We start from the raw sequence: 16,046 nt of genomic DNA, 5'->3' as shown, positions 1-16,046 counted from the left end.
GGCGGCGACTGCAGCGGCCGAGGCAGGGACGCATCATGCGGCCGCGCTCATGGCCGGGCCGGAGCGGGCCCCGCGGCTCGGCTCGGGCACGTCCCGCCGGCCCGGTCTGAGGGAGGCAGCCGCCGAGCGGACACGAGAGCGCAGAGCCCTGCCTGGGGAGCCGGGCGGCGCGACCCCCGGAAGTGAACCCCGCGGGGTCAGCGGCGCCGCGCTTGCGCAGTTCCGGCCGCGCCGCTCGGGCCGCGGAGAGGGCGCGGGAGGCGATTGGTGGGGGCTTGGAAGCCGCGGTCGTCGTGGAGCCGAGAGGCCTAAGGGCTAACAGTTTTCTGCCGCAGGCAGCTCGCAGCCGAAAGCTCCTCTCGCCAAAATCAAAGGCTCCATCCAAAGGGACGTGCGGAAGGGAAAGGATGGGGGCTACGGGCCGCCGCACGGTCCAAGCCGCGCCGTCAGGCTGTCAAACTCGGTGGAGCGCTCTCGTCCCGGAGGCCGCGGAGGCGGCCCAGAGCCAGCTTTAGGTGTGGCTTGTACAGTGTGCGGAGCGAGAACTCAGAAAATGGGGAAATGGAGGAGCGGGGGTGGAAACGATTGGGCCGGAAAGCGCGTGGGGAGAAGGGGAAGCGCCCTGGACTGGGGGCTGCTGGGGTCCGCTGCGCCTCCGGACCCCGCTCTGAACATCCCAGCGATTCCCTCCGGACGATAGGTCCTAAGTGCTTTGAAGGTAGACACAGGCTTTATTTCTTTGACTTTCCTATAGTATTGGGGGCGACTTCCGCAGGGCTGGGAAGTAGGTGCTCAGTGTTTGTTCTTAAACTGGTAAGTGCTTGCTAAATCCTTGTAAGATTAATGACAGCCGTAATGACAGCCAAGGGATCTATCAGAATCTCCCTGTGTGCAAGCCACCTTCTCGCCATTTACCATTCTTGCTTCCAGAAACTCACTCCGGCTAAACTTTTGGAAGTAAGGGTGGGGGATGCATTTAAAAGTTGGAACTTTTGTTACTGTATCTTGTACCTCTGTATCCAAAATGGGGCTGTGAATTTAGTTCACCCTCTCTGAGCCTCCCATCTCCTGCTGTCTTCGTTTTGGGATTTGTTTCCACAAGGGAGGAAAGTGAGTGAGGCCTTCAATCAGTGACCAATTCTTTTTGCATGGGCTGAAAGAAAGGATGATTGTCTTTGAATAACACCGTGACAGCAAGCGGGCCTGTGCTTGGGATATCTTTGTTATGAGCCGAGTTAAAAGAATAGGGCTTTTAAAAAAAGAAAATTTGCTTAACAGATGCGGAACTGGCTTGAACTTTCACCAGAGTTGACTTTATGCCTCATATCTATGGACAAGAATCATTTGCATCGCCTCTGCAGCCTGTAAAGTCATCAATAACTTAAAGAAAGGAGAAGACCCCAAGGAACCAGATAACCCAGAAGGGTGTGCCAGACAATGTCTAGTGTTCATTGAAGACGCCTAATAATCTTTTTGGCCCATTTCAGAGTCTGTCGCAAAAAAGTGGAGGGTAGAGGGATCCCCACCCCATAATTCTTCTGATAGTCCCCAACTTGTTTATATTGCCTATGCTTTTAATCCTGGCGTATCTTGTGTATCATAACTTTGACGGTGCACCGCTTTCCTAAAGGAAATGGCGCGATAAAATAATCCATTAAAATATTTAACAGTATTTAGCAGCAGTTGGCAAAAACAACTGTTATCAAGGGTTTTGTTTTGTTTTGTTTTTTAATCTCGACAGAATTGGCATGTTTTTTCAAAAGGTCTTCTGCGAGTCATTTCCCCTCTCCAAGCCTCAGGGTTGTTTTTGTTTATCTCTAAAATAGGAGATTAGATTTGATTTCTAAGGTTTCTTCCTGTTTTAAGACTGTGGTTCAACACAGAGTGTTTGCCTCTCCCTGATTTCACTGAGGCCCTGGGAGCAGAAAACCTAATATTTCCCATTCCCCTTGTAGTGAGAGGAAACTTCCCACCTCCCGGGTCAGTTCTGTTTACCCTTCAGGAGCTAGGTTCCAGCTCACCACCTATCCCAGGAAGCAGCCCTTTTAAAGTAAAGGCTCTATTCAAACATATGGAAAGATGCTCAGCCTCATTTGCAGTCCAAAGAATGAATGCAAATCTGAAGTACAAGGAGATGCCACTTTTCACTTAGTAGGTTTGCAAAGATAAAGGTTCGGGAATGCTCTGTTGGCAAACAGCCCCGACTGATGCAATTGTAAATTGTTCATCTTTGCAGAGCAAGATAGCAATATGAGCCACAAAAACTTGACCCAGCAATTCCCCTCAGGAGTTTCTCCTACAGGTAGCCTTACCACCGTGCACAAAGCTGTTTGCCCTGGAGTTCACACGGTAGCACGCTGTAGAAGCAAAAGACTGGCGGTGCCCTGTAAGCCTGTGAATATATTAGGTAAAATACATTGCAAAAAAAAAAAAAAATACGTTGCGCACACAAAAGGGAACAGCGTGCTTTATAATTGTAAAAAGGAAATGAGGCGTGTTTTCACGAATTCAGATATCTGGTCTTCAAGCTATATCAGGTCTATTGTGTAAAACTGCGTGTTCTTGTGTAAGAAAGCAGAGTGGGGAGATACATATGTTTATATATACTTAGGCTATCCCTGGACAGATACACAAGAAATGGGCATGTAACGTATTGATTTTTTTTTAAGTTTATTTATTTATTTGGAGAGAGAGAGAGAGAGAGAGAGGATCCCAAGCAAGCTCCACGCTGTCAGCGCAGAGCCCTACTCGGGGCTCGAACTCACGCAGGGTGGGATCGTGACCTGAGCCGGAATCAAGAGTCGGACACTTAACCTACTGAAGCACCCAGGCACCCCTGTGACTTGTTAACTTTCTGGCCGTGTGTTTATTTTTAGAGACACAAAAATATAATTGAACGAGTCAACACGCTCCAGCAGGTGGGGAGGCACCTCACAGAAGAGACTGTCCAAAACGTGAAAAAGTGCTTGTTTTCACTAGACGTCGGGGAAACGCAGACTGAAACCACAGGGAAATGTTTACACACCCACCAACATGGCTGGAATGAAAAAACACCGAGCCCTGGCGAGCACCTGGAATAACTCGGAGCCTCTATCCGCTGCTGGGGGGGGGGGGGGGGGGGGAGGAACAGGTAATCGTTAAACTCCCTCCTATGGCACTTGGGAGTCTCTGCCGAAGCCGCACGTGCACGGACCTGTGTTCAACGGAAGACACCTGCTGGACGGTTCACAACCTAAATGTCCGTGACCGACAGAATGGATAAATGGTGCGTACCCATACAATGAACTACCGTACAAAATAGAGACCAGTCGCACAAACACGTGTTGGGTTAAAGAAGCAAGACCTGAGACGGTACGTGCTGCGTGGTTCCATCAATAAAAGGTTCGGACTCCCGGCAAAACTGGTCTTTGGTATGGGCACACGTGGGGGGGGGCAAGGGTTACCCGCGAGGGGGGGGTGCCGGGCTACTAATAAAACTCGGTATCTTGGTCCCAGTGCCAGCTGTGTGTTCCTCCAGCTCTTCCGCAAGTAGACAGCGGCAGAGAGAGAAAGAGGCGGGCACTTCCGGAGGTTGTACAGTGGAAAACCAGAGGTTCGTTCTGGAAGGGGGTTTGGGTTTTGCCTTATGTTTTCCCGCGGGTTCTGTGGTATCGAATGCAACAGCCAGAATTAGGGAAGCTAGAAAGCTGACCGTCCACAACGGTTGGGTATTGGACGAGGCCCCCGGAGTCTCAAGAGCCCTGAGTGGTATGTCCTGAGCTCCTCTGCTCGGGCCACCTCGCCCCCGGCTGTGGGTGGAGCCTGCTGGGGCCCCCGCTCGGTGGGGAAGGCGAATGCCCGGCCAGTGGATGGGTATGGAGGACCTACTGGGTGCCACACTCTGGGCTCGGGTCTCTGTCGCCTCGATGGCTCTCTCATGCCCTTTAGGGCTTCATCCTGTGGCACCTTCCTCCCTGGAACCCCATCTCAAACTTCCCCCTCCCTGCTTCGCTCCTTGTCACGTGTCCGCTAACGCCATACGTCGTTCACTTCCGGTGCGGTCCATCCCCGGCTGCAGAGCAAGCCTCACGAGAGGCGGGGAGCTCTGTTGCCCTTGTCCGCTAGTGCTTCCCAGCGCCCATCAACCAAGAAATCTACATTGAACGAATGAGCGAGCACACCGTGCCTGGCCCCTTTCCTAGAGGCTCAGCGAGGTTAAGTGGCGGCTCAGGGTCACACAGCTAGGAGGGGGAGGGCCAGGAGTCAGACGCAGGTCTGTCCTCTTTCCTGCTGGCCTCCCCATAGACTCACCTCAGCCTCACAGCCCTCCGAAGTTGGTGTGATCTCTTTGCACAGCCGGGGAAACTGAGGCTCAGAGTTAAGTGATGGCCTAGCAGGGACAGCACAGCTACCTTGCAGACCTCCTTCTGTCTGCCTGTGAAGATGCTGTTCCTTAGGCTGTACCACGCTCCCCTAAGGGGGGGGGGGCAGGCCGCACACTAGGACGGGGCTACATGGAGCCCTGCCACCTGCCTGCTCCTGCTGCCAGGGCCCAATCACCAACCCGCCTGGAAGCAAGGCCCCGCCCATCCTGCTCATCCTCTCTTTGTCCTGTTGGCTCATTCAACAAGCATTTAAGGATCTACTCCGTGCTTGGCACCTTGTCAGGTGTTGCAGACACGCGAGTGAGCAAAAGCAAAGTCCCTGCCTGTTACAGAGCACATAGACTGAGCAAATACACAAGTGCACGGTTACAAACAGGCGTGTTCCTATAAAGGCAAAGGACATGATGTGGTAAAAGGGTGCACCTGGGAAGCTGGCCTGCCCCCCCCCCCGGGGAGGGGGGGGCACGTGGTTTCCTTTCAGCTGTGATATGCGAAGGACACACGGGTATTTGATAAGCAAGGGGGTGTTGGGGGTGGAGGAAGAGGGTTCCAGGCAAAAGGGTAGGTGGGAGGCCTCAGTAGAGGGCAGCATCGATCCTCTGAAGCTCTGCAAGGGGCCAGTGTGGGGAGGACGGGGTGGGGGGTAGGGGCACTGGGGGAGACCAGGCTGGAGAGCTTGGAAGGGCCAGGTCGTGCTAACAACCAGAAGGATTCTGGCCACATCTGAAGGGCAGTAGGAAGCCACTGGAGGAGACGGTCACCTTTGTAGGGTTTTCTTTTTTTAATTTTTATTTTTTAGCGTTTATTTATTTTTGATACAGAGACAGAGCATGAGTGGGGGAGGGGGCAGAGAGTTGAAGGGGACACAATCCGAAGCAGGCTCCAGGCTCCCAGCTGTCAGCACAGAGCCGGCCGCGGGGCTGGAACTCACAAACTGCGAGATCACGACCTGAGCCGAAGTCAGACGCTCTACTGGCTGAGCCCCCCAGGCGCCCCACATTTGTGGTTTTTACAGGTCACTCCACCTGCCCTGTGCAGAACAGACTGGAGAAGGGCAATGATGGAGGCAGGAAAATGTCAGCTCGTAAATGTCAGTGGAGCCATGGAATCAGAACCCTCCACGCTTTGCGGTCGGCGTAGCATCATCATTAATGGATGCCAAACCACTGGGTGAAAGTTCATTAGGAAAACAGGATATCTAAATAGCCTAAAAGTATCTTTCCCACAGATGACTAATTATTTACAAAGGGGAAACGAGAACCTTTACAGTAGGGAAACATGTCACCGTCCCAACCATGGGTCAAACGGCAGCAGCAGTGATGAGACAGACTGGCGTAGGCACCTCCTGATGCAACGACACACATCAGTGCCGCTGCTTGCTGCCCGTACGGTGTTCCCTGACGACAAAGGGGCAGTCGGAGACACCTAAACTGAGAGGTGTCCCATGAGACAACCGGCCTGCGCTCCATACGCACATCAGGACAGAGAAGGAGACTGACTTCGAAGATGGAGGAAGGCGCCCCCAGCCAGGGGATGCACGAGGCCCCCAGAAGCTGGAAAAGGCGAGGAGGCCCTCCTCCCCTGGTGCCTCCAGAAGGAAAGATGCCCTGCTGATACCTCGATTTTAGGGTCTGACCTCCAGAGCTGTAAGATACTAAGTCCATGTCCTTTTAAAGCCACAGCGTTTGTGGCAATATGTTACAAAGGGGAGGTGGAAATAGACACGACAGGCAAGGGAAAACAGAAGGGATGCCAAGTCATATCACCTCGTTTATCTGTGTAATTGGTTTCCAGAACCATCCTCTACTCAAAGTGGTTTGTGAATATTGATTCAGCCATCCAATAAACTTACTATTTCTCCCACCTTTGCACAATATCACGAGATAATGTCAGCAAATGCTTTGTCCTGGATATCTGGTTGCATTCCGCCACCTGCCCAGAATCCGTCTCCTTCCTCATTTGCCTGTGGGGACCCGCCCTCCCCACCCTCTTCACCCAAGAAGTGGAGCGGAGCTTATCTTCACTCGTGTCCAAGTATGGCCAGTCCCGTCATCCCAACAACCTGGCCTCAGAGGTTGGTTCAAAGCGCTGAGCACACAAGGAACGTCGGCCCATTTAGACCAAATCCTAGGTCTTTTGCTGGAAATACTGAAGGACAGAGCCCTTCCCCCCTGAGGTTGCTAAGTTGAAAGAACATAGGCCTGTTGCTATTGGAGACCACTTTATGTAAAAGCCCCTAATCCGAGAACGAAGCCAGCTCCGAGGAAGGTGGTCAAATAGCAGGAGTGACACCAAGTTCTGATGACATCATCGGTGCCCCTGGATCTCGCTGGGCCAACCCCAGAATTTAGGTGAGTTATGTTAGCCGATGTAGTCCCTTTTTTTTTTGAAAAACCAGTTTGAATGGAGTTCTGCCACTTACAACTGAAAGAATCCGGATACATACAGCTTCCGGGTCCAAATACACGATTTCTATCCGATTTCCTGCTTCAGCAGTTCGTGCGTTTCACAACAGGAATATGGTTAACCCAGCACAATTTGGTCATCGGTGCTTCCTCTTCTGAGGGGTCAAATGGTTTTTTGTTAGTAATCTGTCCTGAATATTTCCCACGCCCGTATCTAGTTCACTGGCCTGTGGTTGGCAGAACTTACTTTCTCTCCATCTTTGTTTAATGGCCACGCATCTGCCTCTGTCCACCCTTCTGGCGAGATCAGAATACCTTTTATGAGGCATGGAGAGACAGGGTTCATGTGAATCTCTTGAGGAGAAGTCACACGTTCCCCAAATGGAATCACCCTGAATGAGCTCCCATCTTCCAGCTTTACTGAATAGTCATTAACACCAGAGTCAGGTCAGGGGCTGCTGCCCTCCTTGCCTTCTGAACCATGAGATCCAGACCTGCCCCGAAATCAAGAGTGGGCTGCTTAACCCACTGAGCACTCAGGTGCCCCCAGACAGGGCTTTATTTCATACAAGCAGCCACCAGAAGGGGCATTAGAGCTCTGCGATGTAGCCGTGGAAATGTGTTTGGAGAACGTGAGTCCTCTCTCTGGAAACATATTCTCTATTTTGCTGGTGCTGGAACCAAGTTTGACATAACCCCAGTATTATCGGGAGTGGGTGTCAGTTTGTTTCTGTACTTCCTCCTCCAGAACTGAAAAAGCTTCCATAGAAGACACTCCTATTTTTACCTTTTTCTTTTTTTTTTTTTTTTAATTTTAGAGGGGTAGAAGCAGCAGAAACCAAAGGGCCTAAAGTTGTTTACTGTGCCGAAAAATTGCAGACTCGCCTAGAACTTTTGGTGCAAGTGAAGTGGGATCCATCAGCTTTTAAGATGACCCCTTTGAAAAAATAAATCAGGCCTCAGATTGCCCTTGTATGTACGATGCACCGTTGCCTGACTTGTTTGAAAAGTGTGTTCATTAACGTCAAGACTTCACCCTAACTCTGGCATGGGCGGGCAGGAAATGGCAAATGACATCCTCGTCTTAAAGGTGGAGACGATCCAGGCCCGGAAGCAACCAGAGCCAGGCCTTATTTCCCGCCCCCCCCCCCCCCCCCCCGCTCCCTGCCAGGGCTTCCCGGTACCCCGCCCAAATCACCAAATCCCCCTCTCCTGCGCTCGCGGAACGGCCAGTCCCCAGGGGGGAACCCTAGTTTTGAGCAGATCCAGAAAACGGGATCCACAGTTGGACTCCGAGCGTGCTTCCGGGGACGTCGGGCCCAGGCCTCCGGTCCAGGCACAGTCGCGGCCCCGAGAGATCCGGGGCCGGGGTCGGGACCCCGACCGCCCCGGGGGCCGGGCGCCGGGCGCCAGCAGCCAGCATCCGCCCCTCCCCGTCACGTGACCCGCTCTCGGGTCGCCCGCGCGGGGCGGGGGCGGGGCCGCTCTCGCGCCTGCGCAGACGGCGCCGGGAGGGGGCGGGCACGGCCGGCTGACTGACAGCTCCCGCGGCTGTCGCCTCGGAAGGACCCGGCTCGCAGGCCCGCGCAGTGGCCGCAGCGCGGAGCCCGGAGGCGCCCGCTCGCTCCCCGGTCCGACCGGTCGGCCGGCGCCCGCCGCGGTGAGAGAGGCTCCCGCCAGCGCCTGCGAGGGGGAGACGCGTCAGCTGTCCGGGCGGCGCGGGGCTCTCCGAGGGCCGGCGGGTGAGGGGCTTGGGAGGAGGAGGGGGCGGCCGGATGACGCGGGGTCCGGGGTCGGGAGCTTCTGCGGGGTCCGCGCGTGCCGGGGGGAGAGGGTGGGAGGGGAGCCGGGAGCCCGCGGGGTGGGGGGGCAGTGCAGCGCCTGGGGGAGGATGGACAAGGGGTCCCCACCCCCCCGGTGGCAGATGGTTGTCGCCAGGTGGCTTTGGGGTGGAGTCGGCCCCTGGGTCCTGGGGGAAGAAGAGCCCCCAGACTCCTGGGAGGGGGATGCCCGGAACCAGGAGGGGAAAGGCATTTGCCAAGTCGTGCTGTGTGTTCAGTCTTGAGTTGGCTGCGTCTCTGCTCCCTGGTGGCCGGCGGGGGAGGCACGGTGGGGGGGGGGGAACAGGGTCTGGGGCTCTGGACGGGGTGGGGGGGGGCGACAACTGTGCGCGTGCCTTCGCGGCGCTCCGCCGTCCCCCGGTGCGGGTCAGTAGGCACAGAGGTTTGCAGAGGGCACGGCAGCCCAGGCGCAGCGCTAGGAGCTCCAACAGCTGGACTGGTTCGGGGTGGACTGAACCAGAAGCCCCGGGACCGGAAGGGACGGCAGGTGGTCTTCCTGGAGCCGGGTGCGTTTTCCCGCGCGTCCGGGGGTTTGTGCTTCGCGAGGTTGCCCCCGGATTGCACTCGGGAGGAGGACTCGGCGGTGGGCGCCAGCCAGCTCCTGGAACTCTGTGGGTCAGCGTGGGGCACGGGTGCCGACCTGCAGACTGAGCAGGAGCTCGCCTCTGAGCTGGCACAGGTGAGTCAGGGCTGGAGGCACGCAGACCGCTGTCAGGGACCAGGCTGCCCCCCCCCGCCCCAGGCCACTGTCACCTAACGCTAATGTTTCTGATTCGTTTGGTGAGAGGCACCCGCTCCCGGAACCTGAGCCAGGGGAGCCAAGATACAGAACCGTGGAATTAAGCAAAGAAAAAAACACAAGGAAGATTGTGATTGGTTGTGCATGAGCGCTTCTCCAGGTCTTTGACACGTTTCTGTGTGGAAGTTTATGTGCTCGCTTTGTTCAGAGTCGCTCCCTTCCACTGTCACCTGTTTTTATTTCCGTTTTGTTCAGAAGTAGGACTGCTTACGCCTGTGGACAGGGGGCGAAAGGCTTCTGAGATCAATTCACAGTGAAAAAGTTGACTCGTGAGATTTTCTTTTTCCATAAAAGAACTGAAGATGGGCTAGGACTCACATGTAGCACTCTTAGTGATTAGCATATCGTCTCTAGCCTCTTGCGTGGTTGTGGGATACGTTCCCGTGGGTTTTTTTTGTTGTTGTTTTGTTTTTGCAGTGTTTGTCTTTTGTATGGCCTGCGTCAGCTAACGTGCAGATAGTCTGAATTATTTGAGAATGTAACACCTAAGGGCAGTGACAAAAGCTACCACTCGGTGACGTGAATAAATCGCAAACCTTAAATAATTTGCTACAGAATTCTAGAAAGTGAAGAAGAGTGATTCTCTCTATGACAATTAACTTTGGTTCTTCAGAGGTAAATTGATTTATGGGGACCCCAAGAGAGGACACCTTTTAGGACAAACCCTATGAAAGGTTTAGGATGGAATGACTCATTCTACATGCTCTCCCTCCCCCCCCCCCCCCCCCCCGCTTCCTTCCTCAAAAAAGAAAATAATCAGGTTGAAAGAAACATCAAAAGCAACCTGGGAAGATCTAAAAAAAAAACCAACAACAACAAAGTCATGAAAATTCAACCAGCAGCGGGAAAAACATGCAAAGGGAGGAGTAAAACCCTGTTGCTGATGATAACCCCTCACTTTGATGTGACAGAGTACTTTACAAAGGGCTCTGGCACAAAATCTCGGTTGATTTTCGCAATAAACTTGGCATGATAGGTGGTGTTTCGTGCCCATGTCACAGATGAGGAAACTGAGACCAGGCGACTGCCCAAAGTCTCTTAGGTACAAGGGGGCAGAGTGAAATGTTAGACCCAGCCATCGGACGCCAGATGCAGTAGCCTGCCATCGGCCTGTGGAGTGGGGTGTGGTGGGGGGACGGATTTGGCACGTGGGCTGGCCGCGCGTCCTTCTCTCCCACCGCCCGTCTCAGTCACGGAGTCACCTTAGCTCCCGTGTCCTTCGCCACATCCCCACCCAAGCCTGAGGGTCCGCATCTACTCAGATTTGTTTATCCGTCTTAGAGAAATCTAGTAGGAAGTATGATCGCAAGGGACCTCTTGCTCCATGGCTTGGTGTTTCCAAATAGTCTAGGTGTCTTCAGCTGGGTGGGGCAAGAAAGCAAGGCGATTCTAGGGAAACTTGCCCTTAGCGTTTTCCTCGTCCGCCACCCGGAAGAGAAATGCGGTGGTTGTGAAACCCGAGGAGCTGACCCAGTAGTTTTCTTTATTTGACGCGGTGTTTTATACGTGGCATCGTCTGGTTTATGGCGACTTTTTTTTTTTTTTATTGTTTTTTAAACAGGGCACAGCTGTTCTCATTAGGAAAAAACAAGCTTTAATCCCGCTTTCTAGATCTGGGCAGCGAGATCCGGAAAAGGACTTTGGGGAGGGGGCGGGGGGTTATCTGAGATCTGTTTCAGCAGGCAGTGGCACAAAACAGAATGACAATTAGAAGGGCACAACAGTAGATGTACAGATCTGAAGAAGAAAGGTGATAGAGGTCCAGTCTACTCCATGCTGAGGATATCGTGTTCTTTTCTGGACATCACATTTAATAAAGGGCATAGAAAAAAAAAATCAAGAATATTCCTTGGAAATTGCTACAGTGGTGAATGAATTATGGCTGGGTAAGCCTGAGAACCTGGGGAGCCATGATCCCAGAAGGTTTAGGGCTGTCATTTATTAAACTTGTTTTATAGGGGCCCAAGAACCAAAGGACACAAGCTCTCTGTCTAAAGTTAGAGAGACTTTAGTTTTAAGGCCTTTATCGTGCCAGAATTGAACCATACCCCTCCCCAGTGGCCTGCCAGTACTCTGGGGAGCAAATTCAAACTTCTCACTGTGGTCTACTTGGGGGGGGCTATGTGAGTGCTAGTTGACCTTGCTTGTGTCTCCAGCTTCATCACTTACCACTCACAAAAGTCCCACCTTCTTCCTGTGCCTTGCACACATCCAGCTCACTCTGCCTCACTCTACCCACCCTGAAGTCCTTTTCCGGATCTCGCTGCCCAGATCTAGAAAGCGGGATTAAAGCTTGTTCTTTCCTAATGAAAACAGCTGTGCCCTGTTTAAAAAACAATAAAATAAAATAAAAGTCACCATAACCCAGACGATGCCACATATAAAATACCGCGTCAAATAAAGAAAACTACTGGGTCAGCTCCTCGGGTTTCACAACCACCGCATTTCTCTTCCGGGTGGTGGATGAGAAAAACTCTAACTGCCTCAGGGCCTTTGCACTCACTGTTCCTTCTGCCAGATTTCCCCATGGCTGCCTCCCTGTCATTCAAGTCAACTGCTCTAATGTCACATCCTTAGAACTTCCCTAACAATTAAAATAGTTTCTGCCTGGTCCCCAGCCCACCCACTTTATTACTTTATGGTGTTTTCTTTTTTTCATAACAGTATCACAGATGTCCTTCTTTGAGAATGCTTTTATTACGTGCTGCCCATTTACCACTGTATCAACAGTGCCCCAAATTGTGCCTGGCATATAGTAGGTGTTCAATTGATAATTTGTTGAATGAATGATTTTTGTGACAGATCTTTTCAAGGATGGGAGGGATTGCTGCCTTGGTAGATACCAAGTTGGTTTTCTTGTGCTAGAGACAGACACGGGCCAACTAGCCAGCCATTGGGCAAGATAATTCAAGCATTAGATAGCTAGGAAAACCAGATAACTTATGCTAGTGCCCTGGGGCTGCTGTAACAAAGCACCACAAGCTTGGTGGCTTAAGACAAAATATATTTATTCTCTCACAGTTTTAGAGACTAGGAGTCCAAAATCAAGGCGCTGACAAGGTTGCTTCCTTTTTGGGGGTTCAGAGGGAGGATCTGTTTGTACCTCCCTCTCAGCCTCTTGTGGGTCCCAGCAATCGTTGGTGTGTCTAACCTTGGAGCGTTCTTCTCGCTGTGTGTGTGTGTGTGTGTGTGTGTGTGTGTGTGTGTGTGTGTGTGTTTCTGTTTCTTCTAAGGATACCATCAAATTGGTCATATTCCATTATGACTTTATCTTAATTTAATTACATCTGCAAAGACCCTGTTTCCAAATAAGGTCATGTTCACAGGTTCTGGGGGTTAGGACTTCAGCATATCTTTTTAGGGGACACAATTCAATGCATAACACCTTCTCACTTCAAGAGCCAGTGACATTTTAAAGGGAGAAACTGGCAGGAGGCGCTGGGTTCTTTTTAGGGATAATGGCATGGATTTGGATATTTTTACATAAAGCATCATGGTCCTGGGGCACCTGGGTGGCTCAGTCAATTGAGCGTCTGACTTCAGCTCAGGTCATGATCCCACAGTTCGTGAGTTCGAGCCCCGCATCAGGCTCTGTGCTGACGGCTCGGAGCCTGGAGCTTGCTTTGGATTCTGTCTCCCTCTCTCTCTGCCCCTCCCCTGACTTCGGCTCAGGTCATGATCTCACAGTCTCTGGGTTCAAGCCCCACGTCAGGCGCTGTGCTGACAGCGCAGAGCCTGGAGCCTGCTTCGGATTCTGTGTCTCCCTCTCTCTCTCTCTGCCCCTCCCCTGCTCATGCTCTGTCTCTCTCTGTGTCTCAAAAATAAATAAACATAAAAAAATTTTTTTTTAGTATTAAAAAAAAAGCATCAGAGTCCTCACAACTTGCAAGCTAAGAGGTGATCTGCACGTGTCCCAGGTGAGGAGGCCGAGGGTCTGAGCAATTGTGTGACTTGCCCGAGGTCATGAGGACAAGGTGAATCTCCTGCATCTGATTGCAAGGCCCGTGGCCTCCCCAGCCCTCCCTTGCCTGCTGGGACAGGTCTTGCTAGCAGTGCAAGCCCAGGGTAGGACGGGGGATGCCTGATGGCCCTGCAGGAGCCCTGGAGGGACCATTTCCTCCCTTGTCCTTGTCACGATGGCACAGAGAAATGTGGGGGGCAGCAGAGCCCTGTCACCCCAGCACCAGACCGCCCGTGGCCGGCTTGGATGCATGCCGCAACATTAGGAGAACCTGCATTTCCCCTTGTCGGGCTTTTCCAGCGATCCAAAGTCTTTTCCATAAGGCTTCACGAGTTCTGGTGTTGAGTGTCTTAGATTATGGCCTGAAAAAGTATTGCTGATGTCCTGAGCAGGAGCCATCCAGGAATTCGCAGAGAAACTTCTTTCATTTTGAGGGCCGGGGGTGGGGGTGGGGGTGGGGGGGGCTGTGAGGGCAGGGCAGGCTGCCGGCAAAATGTCTGAAACCATTTGCACCTTTGCCTTTCGAGACCTTTTTATTTCTGGCTCTGTCTCACCTTATTCGGGGAGATATCCTCTCCCTTATTTAATTTAATTAGTTTTTGGTCTAGGTAATACATGCAGATGGGACAAAATTCAGACGATAAAAAAAGATGTCCGGTGCAAAGTGGCTCTTCCCTTTGCCTCCCCGACCCCCTCCCCAGGGGCACCCGTCACCACCAGTTTCCTCTGTCTCCTTCCAGATCTGATGTCCCCTGTAATGTCCCTGATTGCCACCCTCCCCCCCCACACACACACCCTGAGGGCTGTGCTTTCGTCCCCGCTTTCTATTCCTTCTTCCTGTGTTTCCAGAACCCTTTTCGTGGGCACCTGACGGGCTGATTCGGTCCCATGTGTCAGGAGCTGATGACGGCACCTCTGCCACGAGTTTTATATGTGGAAGGAAGGTGCTCAGAAGAAACGTGTCTGTGATGTGAAACGTGGGCTTCTGGGGCAAGCGGCACAGATGAGAAAACTGAGGCCTGCCATCAGGCCGCCCGCAAGGGCCGAGTCGGCGTGCAGATCCCGGCAGCTTGTGTTTTCTGTCCCAGCGTCCGGTCCGGGCCCCACGTTAGGTTCCTCTGTCTCCCTGGTTTCCTCTGGTCGGGGACGGTTGTCACCGTCCCTCGTGTCATGTATGGTGTAGCAGTCCCGGGTAAAGCAGTGTCTTCCTAGCTCTGGACGGGAGCGTTCACGTGTGGCCTGCACGTGGGGGTTGGCCTTGTTCCACGGAGCAGGTGCGCTACGTCGGGAGCACCTGCTTTCCTCCTCGGCTTTTCTGGGCTCGTTCCAGAAATGGTCTCTGGCCTCTCGGCGCCCAAGACGAATGACCAAGACCCGTCCCACCATAGGAATAATCTACAGCACGTGCTGGAGGAAATGGCACATCTGGAGGGGAGAGAGAGGGCGGGGGGTGTTTTTCTCTTAATCACCGAGTCCACTTAGGAGAACACCATATTCCTCCGTGACGTCCTTTCGCAAAGCAGGTGCGTTCGGAGGCATTTTCCTAGCCTTTGCATCACAGCCAGGCATGACTCAGAGCAAATGACTCACCGGTGGCAAAAATGACCAACGAGCTGGGGAAGAGACGAGAACCTAGCAACAGCGGAGCAGGCGGCAAACGGAAAATACCAGAGCAAATGAGCTCTGCGAGCTGCTGTTTGCTGACACCGTTGAGCGAGGGGATTTGGGGGCGAACCCATGTGGCCGAGATACAAAAATAGGGCCCAGTTAAAAGGGGTGAAAGCCTCATGAGAACAGAAAACCCAATTTTGAGTTAATAGTAAATATCAGGAGTGAAGTACACGCGTTAAATGTGATCAAAACAACGACAAACCTAGAAAAACCAAACAAACCAATTTTAAAAACTCAATTTGTGGTGGTACGAGGAGGTAGGAAACCAGTTAGCGGAGGCGAGCTAGTCTCATACCCTCCCTCCTCCGAGAGGGGGCAGATTAGCTGAACTTCATTAAGCAGCGGGATCGCTCTGAGAATCCCAATGCTCCATTTGGATAATACAAAAATACCTCATTTATCTGCTCTTACGGAGGAAAGAGGTATTACATATAATCGAAATTTCCGCGTAAGTAGGATTAACCAGACTTATCTCTCCTATGGGAGAAGAGTAGCATCTCTGATGTCACGTCCTCGCCTCTTCTAAGGAATCCTGCCAGCTGACCCCGGGTGGCCAGATGCCGAGGGGTCCCACGGGATCGGTGCCTCCCACCCCTTCTCCTGTTGCTTGAACGCAACTCTTGTCCCCACGCAGCCACCAGGATGTAGCATCTTTGCAAAGCATAGATCAGATCGTGATGTTCCCTGGAGGTAAACCCTCCAGTGCTCTCCCACTGCTCCTGGGATGAAATCCCAGCCCCTTAGCTTGGCCTCCAAGCCCCTGCCTCGTGCCTGGCTTGCAGCCGTGCCGTAGCCTCAGCTCCTTCCCTCCCTCCCTGGGTCTCCCCCGCTGAGCCACACTGCCTCACTCCTGCTTTAATGGGCCAAGTTCACGGCCACTGCAGAGCCATTTCCTCGGGCTGGGATGCTGGTCCTCCAGATGGTAGGATGACCCTCCCTGGCCCCTCAGGCCGAAGGAGCTGCCCACCTCCATCTGGTTTCCCTGGCCCAGCGCTGCCCAATAGA

At 52.9% G+C, this 16,046-nt stretch overlaps 1 protein-coding gene and 2 long non-coding RNA genes across 9 annotated transcripts in view; 2 read left to right on the top strand and 1 right to left on the bottom strand.

Annotated features, from left to right (window-relative positions):
• The first annotated feature begins 4 nt into the window (after positions 1-4).
• On the top strand, positions 5-3,493 carry LOC115502943. 2 transcript variants are annotated; one of them, XR_003965253.1, is made up of 3 exons: positions 5-718; positions 2,237-2,407; positions 2,877-3,493. It is a non-coding gene; the product is annotated as an uncharacterized LOC115502943 (long non-coding RNA). The 2 variants fall into 2 exon arrangements; XR_004342972.1 differs by having other exon boundaries at positions 609-718; positions 1,279-2,407.
• Positions 3,494-6,766: 3,273 nt separating this feature from the next.
• On the bottom strand, positions 6,767-7,922 carry LOC115502945. Its single transcript, XR_003965255.1, has 2 exons — positions 7,017-7,922; positions 6,767-6,924 (listed from the first exon to the last, which is right to left on the bottom strand). It is a non-coding gene; the product is annotated as an uncharacterized LOC115502945 (long non-coding RNA).
• Positions 7,923-8,308: 386 nt separating this feature from the next.
• KIAA0513 (KIAA0513 ortholog) overlaps positions 8,309-16,046 on the top strand; it is a 57,671-nt gene continuing 49,933 nt past the window's right edge. Inside the window, exon 1 of one of the 6 annotated variants that reach the window (XM_030298793.1) lies at positions 8,309-8,511. The gene's annotated coding sequence lies outside the window, so the exon portion shown is untranslated. The remainder of the gene's footprint in view (positions 8,512-16,046) is intronic. The other 5 variants (XM_030298791.1, XR_003965248.1, XM_030298790.1 and 2 more) reach the window with 5 other exon arrangements.

Source organism: Lynx canadensis, chromosome E2, assembly GCF_007474595.2.
Source record: "Lynx canadensis isolate LIC74 chromosome E2, mLynCan4.pri.v2, whole genome shotgun sequence".
In the NCBI taxonomy this organism is placed as follows: domain Eukaryota; kingdom Metazoa; phylum Chordata; class Mammalia; order Carnivora; family Felidae; genus Lynx; species Lynx canadensis.
This window is presented reverse-complemented; position numbering and strand designations above follow the sequence as displayed.